Source organism: Tyto alba, unplaced genomic scaffold (assembly GCF_018691265.1).
Source record: "Tyto alba isolate M040663 unplaced genomic scaffold, T.alba_DEE_v4.0 Super-Scaffold_2, whole genome shotgun sequence".
Taxonomy (NCBI): domain Eukaryota; kingdom Metazoa; phylum Chordata; class Aves; order Strigiformes; family Tytonidae; genus Tyto; species Tyto alba.
Window position 1 is genome coordinate 44,806,826 of NW_024881282.1, and position 10,815 is coordinate 44,817,640.

Genomic DNA, 10,815 nt, shown 5'->3' on the forward strand with positions numbered 1-10,815 from the left:
ACATCTTAAAGGGCTCTTAAAAAAGCCCAACACACACACACAAAAATCTGTATTTACAGTTTCCTCCAAAGTTCTTGTATTTAAGTACATGTTCAATGCCATTTTTAGGTACATTGAAACAGCTACAATCAAGTTAGTAATTTCTCCTGAATGTTAACTCAGTCTTAAGGACTTACATCATCTGTAGCAGGATAACTGTTAGGAAGTTTCCTAGCACCATTTTATTTAATTGTTCTGCCTTTATAAACTTTTATTTTTTAATAAAACTTCAACTGAATTTCTAAGTGTATTTTAAGTGTTAATGAGAAGAAATGTAATCTTCTCTTTCATGGTTTTCTAAAAATGGGAAATTAAAAAAATAATTTTAAGCATTCGTTATAATTTTTCAAAGTCAACACAAGTTCCCCAAATGTTTCAAAGGTCCTAAAGATTAGGAAAAAAATCAGACCAAACAATCAAACAAGCATTGTCATTTTTCCTTAGTCTTGAATCAGATATGTATATCCAGGTTTTGTTGTTTTTTTTGTTTTTTTTTTTTTTTTTCTCTTTTCAATGCCAGGATGCATAAAAATATCAAGGTAAGGATTTGGAAGCACTGTTGCACATATTATCAAATTATGTTGGGTTTCTGTCTATGGCAGGGGGGTTTAGTAGTGGGGAGGGGGCTACAGTGGTATGCCCCTGTGAGAACCTTCTTGAAGTTCCTCTGGCTCCAAGTTGGACCCGACTCTGGTCAAGGCTGAGCCAACTAGCGGTAGTGGCTGCCCCTCTGTGATAACATATCTAAGAAGGGGAACCTGTGAAGAGGATTTGGAGTTGTGAGAAGTTGTGAGGAGGATACCTATGCAGACACTGAGGTCAGTGGAAGAAAGGAGAAGGAGGAGTGGGAGGCATGCCGGAGTAGAGACTCTCTGGAAGCCCATAGTGAGAAGGCAGGCTGTCCCTACATTGCAATCCCAGATTGCCACAAGGAGGATTATCATTCAGGATGACCATGAGTCATGAGTCATGACTGAAGTGGATACTGCCCCTACACATGAAATGCTTTTTAGGTTGGTTTGTTGATTAGACAGAAAGTCTTTGGGGCTGGTTCTTCTTAGTCCTACATATCATAGCAGTAAAAAGATACAGTGCTCCAGAAACAAAGCCATACTTCTGATATCTACAGCATTTTATTTGTGATCTCAGACTCAAATTTATAACATGTCAAATTGTCCTGGGTTGAGTGAGTGGTGGAGTTTTTTGGTAGCAGGGGAGGGGGCTATAGGGGCAGCCCCCTGTGAGAAGCTTCTCGAAGCTCCCCCAGATCCAAGTCAGTCCCACTTCTGTTTGGGAAATTGAGCCAATCAGCTGTGCCTTTGCGATAATGTATTTAAGAAGGGACGTGGTGATAGGCAGTCGGACTTGTGAGGAGGAGTTGCTGCAGCTGCATGAACACCAAGGTCAGTGGAGGAACAGAGGAAGAAAAGAGGGGGGAGGTGTGCCAGAGCAGAGACCCCCCTGTATCCTGTGGTGAGATGGCAGGGCGGCCCCCCCGCCCCCCGCCACCCATGAAGATCTACGGTGGAACAGACATTGATTTATGTCCTGTGGCTTCTGCTTGCCTGATCAAGGTTCTATGCCCGAAGAAGGCCGAGGTCTCATGGGAAAAAGTAGCCCCGCTGCTGCAATTCAGTGCTGGGAGGATTGCAGCATGTGGGGGAGTCCCACACCGGAGCAGCTCGGGAAGGGCTGCAGCCGTGGGAGAGAATCCAGTCGGTGAAAGTAAGTGACCCATGATGGAGCAGTGTGGGGAATGCTGTGGCCCGTGGGAGGAATTCATGTCGGAGAAAGTTTGTGGAGGACTGTCTCCTGTGAGAGGGGGACCACGATGGAGCAGGGGGAACAAGTTCTGGACACTCCCCTCACCGAAGTGAAGAAAGCAGCAGCAGCGCTGACTATACCCCCCATTCCCTGCCCCTGCGCCACTGGGGGAGGAGGTAGAGATATCGGGAGCAGAACTGAGACCGGGAAGAAGGGAGGGGTGGGGGGAAGGTGTTCTCAAGATGTGGCAATGTTTCTCACTGTCCTACTCTGTTATGTGTTGTTAGTGTCTGTAATAAATGTGTGTTCTTTTTTTTTCTTCCCCTAACGATTCTGCCTTTTGCTCGTGATCATAAAGGGGAATTTTTCCCCATCCCAGTCCTATCTCGAACCCCAAGCCTGGCTCTCTGTCCCTTCTCATTGCCGGAGGGGAAGGGAGAGAGAGCTGCTGCATTGTGGTTGGCTGCCAACCAGGCCTAAACCATGACACAAATTCAAATTCAGAAGCTGGTTTGAATGATCTCTGGAAGAAGATGAGAAGGCTTGAGCTTTTTAGTACAGTTCTGTGTATCTTTCTACTTACCAAGGCTACCATAGGTCCCACATATGTCTTCAGACAAGAGTTAATAAATTCCTTAGAGGCAGAGAAGCTGGCTTGGGTTCCTGCTTGGAAGCTGCATCACATGCAGGAAGGAAATAGAAGATAAGAAAGACCCTACTAGCATACTCAACCTGGAAATAAAGGTGCACAAAGAGAACTACATGTTAGCACTTATTATTTAGAGTGCTCACTGGTTCATTCCCGAGAATAATCATTTTACAGAAGGAAGTGCCGATTTTTAATTTTGGATAAAGTTTGTGTCAGTGAAGAATGAATATGTGCATGAAGTGATTAAGGAATGAACTGTTTAGTCAAAGATGTAAGCAGAAATCATCAAAAGGCTGGAAGGTAAATTAGGCAATCTATGACTGGAAATAAAATGTCCAACTTAGGTACTTACCTTGGGTGTTCTCCTGGGTTGAGTGAGTGGTGGAGTTTTTTTGGTGGCAGGGGAGGGGGTTATAGGGGCGGCCCCCTGTGAGAAGCTTCTCGAAGCTCCCCCAGCTTCAAGTCAGCTCCACCTCTGCACCAAAACTGAGACAATCAGCTGCGCCTCTGCGATAACATATTTAAGAAGGGATGTGGTGACGGGCAGTGAGATTTGTGAGGAGGAGTTGCTGCAGCTGCGTGAACACCAAGGTCAGTGGAGGAACGGAGGAAGAAAGGAGGGGGGAGGTGTGCCGGAGCAGATATCCCCCTGTATCCTGTGGTGAGACGACAAGTCAGACCCCCCCGCCACCCATGAAGATCTGCAGTGTAGCAGACATTGATTTATGGCCCGTGGCTTCCACCTTATTGATCAAGATGCTGTGCTTGAAGAAGGCCGGAGTCTTGTGGGAAAAGGTAGCCCCGCTGCTGTAATTCAGTGCTGGGAGGATTGCAGCACGTGGGGGTGTCCCATGCTGGAGCAGCTTGAGAAGGGCTGCAGCCATGGGAGGGAATCCAGTTGGAGAAAGTTGGTGTCTCACACTGGAGCAGTGTAAGGAAATACTACTGTGGCCCGTAGGAGGGGCTCCCATTGGAGAAAGTTTGTGGAGGACTGTCTCCTGTGAGAGGGGGACCACGATGGAGCAGGGGGAGCAAGTTCCAGAAGCTCCCCCCACCGAAGATGGAAAAAGCGGCAGCGCTGACTGCACCCCCCATTCCCTGCCCCTGTGCTGCTGGGGGGAGGAGGTAGAGATATTGGGAGCAAAGCTGAGCCCGGGAAGAAGGGAGTGGTGGGGGGAAGGTGTTCTCAAGATGTGGCAATGCTTCTCACTGTCCTACTCTGTTATGTGTTTTTAGTGTCTGTAATAAATGTATGTTCTTTTTTTTCTTCCCTTAACGAGTCTGCCTTTTGCTTGTGATCGTAAAGGGTGATTTTGTCCCCATCCCAGTCCTATAAATTTCATTATAGCCTTACAATTTTATACATATGTAATGGGGAAATTTGAGTAGAGTGGCCACAAGGCGAGAACCACACCACTCTCTGACATACCTGAAGTACTGTGTTCAGCTCTGGGACCCCCAACATAAGAAAGACATTGACTTTGTTGAGCAGATTCAGAGGAGGCCACAAAGATGTTCAAGGGGCTGGAGCACCTCCCTTATGAGGACAGGCTAAGAGATTTGGGGTTGTTCAGCCTGGAGAAGAGAAGGCTCCAGGGAGACCATATAGTGGCCTTCCAGTACTTAATGGGGGCCTACTGAAAAGCTGGGGAGGGAGCCTTTATCTGGAAGTGTAGTGATAGGACTGGAGGTAATATAATAGTTTTAAACTGAAAGAGGATAGATTCAGATTATATATAAGGAAGAAATTCTTTCCTGTGAGGGTGGTGAGACACGGGAACCAGTTGCCCAGAGAGATTGTATATGCTTAGTTAAAACACTGGGCAGACACATGTGCAGCTTCCTCACTACCTTTTGTCTTTCTACCCTATGTGACAGCCCCAGTGATGTGGCCTTCAGGGTGTGGTGGCCAGGCAGCAGCAGGGGCCGTGGATGGCAAGCTAAGGGGTGGCCGCAAAGCAGCTGGGCAGGGACCACTCCAAGCACAGTCCCACAGCATCTGATCCAGGTGAACAGAGCCAGCTGGTGACTGCAGTGAGTGCTACTGAATGTCTGGTGAGCATCGGGCAAAAGTGAGGTAACAAGTCAGGTCTGAGGTGAACCCAGGAAATATAGACCATTTGGGAACAGGACTGGAGACACATACACCTAAAGCATAGCTCAAGTTTGGATCGAGGGCTCAGGCAAGGCTCTTCTGCACCGTTATGGCTTATCAGTGCCCCTCAGGACCCTGATGGTGATTTAGGACTGTGAATCTTGATAGATAGTTACCTCATTTTTAGAGTGCACAAATTTACTCTTATCTTTTTTTTTTTTATGTGGGGATTAAGATGACTCTTGCTCATGATTACTGACTTCTATACGCACCTAATTCTTTCTCTATTTACACCATGCAGAAAATACAAGAATTTCCATCACCGAGCAGTATGTACCAGCACTGAGCTTTGATGTTTCTAGATAGATTCACACTGAGGTGCCTGTATTTCTGCCTAAGACCCTTAACACAGCATCCTATGCTTTGAGGTTACATGAGTTTCTTGGGACCCTGTGCCATGCCTCAGGACCAACAGAACCTCTGACAAGTGACACTGCCAACACTGGGTCTAGACTCTCACAGACTAACACTGTCTCTATTTTCCACAGGCAGTCATTTGACTAAGGTGAAAGTGGTTTTGAAAAATCAGTTCAATAATAAAAAAGCTAATATTTATTTGGACAAATTATTTGACGAACATTATGTTATGCTTACAGAAATTAAGACTGGGTCATGAATAATTCAGAAGAACACAGCAGATTAAATTTGTTGGACAATTTGACAACAAATAATTTGACTAACTGAAAATCATATAAATCTCACATAAAATCCACATCTGCTTGCTCTGGAAATGTTTGCTATAAGAATAGATATTCCCAGGGAGAAAGCTCTTATCACTGTCAGATGGGTTTGTATTCATTGAAATGAACATGTAGATCTTTTAAAATATAAATCAATATGGATATTTAATTAATTATGATAAATCAACAAAAAATATAAACAAGCAGAAAAGAAGACTGAAGACTGATGGAGACATAAAATCAAATTTAGTTAAATAAAATTAGATATCAACTCCTTAAAAGGTAAAAATACCTTTATTTCATTATTTTTTAAAAAATTATACATGCAAGCAAAATAAAACATGCAAGCAAAGGACAACAGTGAATGGCATAGTGACATTATAAAAGCTGAATAATATTGCATCTAGGCTGTGAAGCTGACCTTGCAGGAGCTAGAAAACATATGTAGCTAAAATAATTTAGATAAATATTGGAATGTAGTATTTGATATATTTGCAAAACCTCAACATGTTATTGCCAAAATATAAACTGCAGCCTAGTATGAGACAAGTATAGTGCACATTCTCTTGCAGTAGGTTTGACTTGGTTTTCAGGATTGTTTTATACACCACATTGTCTTGATTTGATAGAAACGTCATTTCCGTTCATTTCCTATACCCAGACATGAGAAATTTATTGAATTCAGGCTCTCAAATATAGTATTCATTTTGTTTAGATTTAGCTAGAGTTATTGTGTGAGAAGTGAATGATTGCTAGCAGACTATTTAAACAATTTCTGTATTTTATTATAAATACACCTACACTAGTGTATGCATAGCAGTAATTTTTGCACTCAGTAGAATTATACCAAGAATGTCTTACCAGTAAAATGAAATCAAATTACAGTACTGACTTACATGCACTACACATATGTTCTTATGTGTGTGTCTATATAGCATACAGCTTGATTCTACAAGATCCAAGTATCATGCATATGAATCAATAAACTACCTAAATGGGTATCTAATTTCTCTGGAACTTCAAAGGTACTACTCATGCTTAAAGTTATGTACAAGTTTAAGTGTTTTGGTGAATCACAGTCAGAGTATTCACCACCTTGCAGGAATAACCTCTAACTACTGAACTTCAGAACAAACATTTTAATAGACTTTTAAATGGACTTGGAATCAAATGAAAAACTCAGATCTGAATACCCATAGCTTTGGGAAAGCTCCATTAGGATTTGCATATTGAAACAAAACCCAGAGTTATGAGACTGAAAAAGGAAAGAGTAGTTAATTCATAGGTTCAGAAGGAACATGTTGATGTTACATGGAAGGCTTTCAGATATTATGTCAGGGCACAGAAGAGGTTTTTTAGAAAAGTTCAAGTGATGAGGGTGTGCTCTTGCAATGTGCCATAGCAGTGTTCTTAAGGGCAGTCTGCTGAACACTACCATAATTTCCTTCATATTTCAGGCAATGCTGTCCCTTGAAACTGTATTATCTGATTCAGCCATTTAATGGACTACCTGTAAAACAACAAACTACAATCTCCTCTGTGGCTACTTTCTCATCATGTCCTTGGTGATCTTAACATATGAAATTCAGCCTGAACATTCAGCTTTAGGTTAAAAAGTGCTCAATTACAAACTAGGCAGAAACACTTCTTTGACCCATTTGGGAAACCAACTGTATGAGCTTGTGTTGTAGCTTCAAGGAGTTGGGAAACTGCTGAGGTACAGAACACAAAGTGCTCTTATGTTTTTAGTGTGTGAATTTACAGCAGTTCTGCAAAAGAGTAGGAATTAAGAACAAATGGGCAAGTAGATTAAGCTCTCTTAGCTTTATCAAGCCATAACTGACCATAACCATGAGGAGCAGCATGAATTCCTGTTAAGCTATATGGATATTTAAAAAGAAAAGTCATGTATATTTTACAAGTGAAATTGCCACGCAGAATCTAACTCTGAGGATGAAACTTCAGTGACCATGTCTCTCTATCCTTATGGAAGAAAAAAATTAGTGAAAGCATGCAGATATCTTCCTATGATTTTTTTTTTCACTTTGAAAATGAAAATTAAATTATCAAATAGGATTTTAATGAAATTAGTAGGTTAGTGAGAGCAGTTATCAATCAGAGAAAGATATTTCGCAGTCTGCTAGTCTGATGTCTAGAGTGAAAACTTGGTGAATAAGTTTGACACTTGCAATAGTAAAAGCAAAATTCATAGCACAGAGTCACAGAACACAAGGCATTTTAAGATCACAGCTGCAAATTTTGCATTAATATTTAGTGATATTTTAAAATTAATATAGATTTCAGAACAGATGATGATTTTTATTAGTTTATAATATATAGAAAAAAATGATACGTTAGATTTTCACAGGTCTGGTGATACTGATATCACATGAATTGAATATACTTCACAGTAACTATAGAATTATTGTGAACTTATCACGTTTCCAGATCCTTTTGCTCTTATTCATACAGAACTGGGAGATATCAACTGTGTTATATCATTTTTCACAATTTTGCTATAGAAACAGATAAACAACACCTAAGCTTATGCCTAGATGTCGTGGTTCAACCTTAGACAACAGCTAAACCATATAGAGCCACTCACTCCCTCTTCTTTCCCCCCACCACAGTGGGATGGGGAAGTGAATCAGATGAATAATCAAAAGTTAGAAATCTGTGAAAGTTTAATAGGTAAAGCAAAAACTGCATATGCAAACAAAACAAAGCAAGGAATTAATTCACCACTTCCCATCAGCACGCAGGTGCTCAGCCATCTCCAGGACAGCCAGGATCCATCACATGTAACCGTTACTTGGGAAGAAAAACTCCAAAAGTCCCCCCATTCCTTCTCCTTCTTCCAGCTTTATATGCTGAGCATGATGTCATATGGTATGGAATATCCATTTTGTCATATGGGGTTAGTTGTCCCAGCTGTGTCCCCTCCCAGTTTCTCATGGACACCTAGCCTTCTCGCTGGTGGTGGAGCATGAGAAGCAGAAAAGGCCCTGTTGCTGTGTCAGCACAGTTCAGCAATAACTAAAACATTCCTGTGTTATCAACACTGTTTTCGTCACAAATCTGAAACAGCACTATATGATGTACTATGAAGAAAATTAACTCTATCCCACCAATAACCAGTATGCTACAGGAAAGACAAACAAACAAACAAAAACAAAACAAAAAAAACAACAAACAAAAAAAGCGAAACAAAACAAAACCTCTACAACACAACAGCTTTCTATTAAGTTGTAATGGACTTTAGTTAAAAATAATAGACTGATTCGGCAGAAGAAGAGAAAAAGAGAATGAGAATATGAAATCCTATTTCTTCAAGCAGAGAAAGGAGAACTTGCTCATCATCACTCAAAAAGTCAGTGACAGAAACTCAAAAGTGGTTTCTACTGTAGACTTGCCACAGCAATGCTGTGTACAGTCACTCTGCATCTGACTTTCTAGCAGTATTTACTGAGGCCAAGTTGAAACTAGATAGATATTTTAAGCAGGTTATAGCAGAAGTCACTAGGGAAAGTGAAAATTGTTTTTTTCTATGTAAAGTTATCATGCAAAGACAGCTGAAACAATTGTACAGCATGATGTGACTCTCACTTACCACAAGAAAATGCCCTAAGTACACAGGAAGGTTACCCCAGAGCCAGCTATGAGTATGGTTCTCAGAAATTTAAAGTCAACAGAAGATTATTCTGATGCCAGACTTGCCTGCCACATAACAAATCCATGCATAAACAGATAATCTTGGAAATGAGGAGATATTTTCATTGATAGTTTTGGTAAAAAGTGTTACTGGCCTTTCAAGAGCAGGTTACTATGCACTTACTGTATCAGACAATACAATGAAATCATACTGAAGTACAATGATCTTCCACATCATAATCCTTGATGTAAATTGGATGTGAAATAATTTCTAGCTTCCTATTCCATATTATAATTTTCAATATGAAAGATGATTGTGCTGCATCAATTTAGAGTCAGAATTAAGATTGGGTGTCTACGTAAATAAATATATAATTGTGATGATTTACTTATTGAAAGTCACAGGGCAAACTCTAAGTGCCCTGTTTAAGCATTTGTCCAATCTCTCCCCTATTACCTACTCACCAGAAGTGCTCCAGCATAGAATTACTAAATATCTATTTTATGAGATGATGGTTTATACTGTAATCTTAAATGCCAATCTGAAAAGAATTCATGCTGAAACTATGTCTTCCATTCTTAAAAGGGTGAGGGGCACCTGTTGCTCTTGTAAAACTATTATAGTTAGTTTAGGTTCTAAGTTGTTATAATTTGTCTCCTTTGTCTTTTTTCCCTACCTTTTTATTGTAGTTCTATCTTTTATTCAGTTTTTCATTAGCTAGAATAAGAGAGGAATCCTGCCTGCTTGCCCACATGAACAGCTCAATTCTTGCTATTTGCAGAATTTGGGGGTTGCCGGTCTTAGTTGCAGAAAGCTTGTTCTACATGACAGAAAAAAAATGTTCATCTGTTTCCTGAGCTCACATAAGAGGTGGACTGACCAAGCATCCAAAAGTATAAAAAGGGGCTTGAAGAAGTTCCTTTCTTTCCTGAATGCAGAGGAAAAATATTGAACTATTACAAGAGATTTAGGATGCCAGCACAGGGACTGTTAGCATAGCTAAACTAACACAGAAGTGGGAGAGTGGATATGACAATAAAAGAGGTTTTATGGACCAAAATTCTCTGAGTCACTGATCCTGGGTAGACTTATAGTGAAATATTGCTATGTCCTTCCTTTGTCTCTAGGAGGCTTGGGAGGTATCAGATGGCTACCAAGCATTATCTATTTCATGTTCATTAATAAAAGGGAAGTGAGATAACTTTTCCTCCACATTTTGCAGTCAGCTCAACTTCCTGTTCTCATGATCAATGTCTCACAACCAGCTGCCTGATGCCTACTGACAGATAAGCAGCACAGTGTTCCTGCTGACCCATCAGCACAGAAAACTCAGCCCTCTAATTTTACTGTGTCATCATGAACTACAGACTTCAGCAGCTCTCCTAGAGATTCCCTTCTATCCTAGGGTCATTTCTGTTCTTTTTGCTTCTCCTACTTGCCTGATATGTACAAGGAATGTGTAAGAGTTCATTCACCTGGAAGGATGAGTATATCCAATGACTGTCACAACAAAAGAGAAAGCATAACAAAGCTAGGTACTATGCACCTGAAACTAGGTCAGGTGCTGGTATTTTTAACTTGAATATATAGCCTTGCTACAATTAAGCTGATTGATAACTCTTATATCATGAAATGTCAGAAATTAAATTTAGATATGCACTATTTGTCCTGTCCTGTCCAAACATTAATGCAACTTCCACTAGAAGTACCAAATTCTGTTCCCCACATAAAATGGTGAACACCTGGAATATGATTAATAAAATTAGATTACATCTAATTTTAGATGCCTGCATATGTTGTAGATATCTGAATTCTGATCAGAATAACCAAGCTCCTTCCTCATCAGAGACCTGTACACTCCAAAGGAACAGTGCCA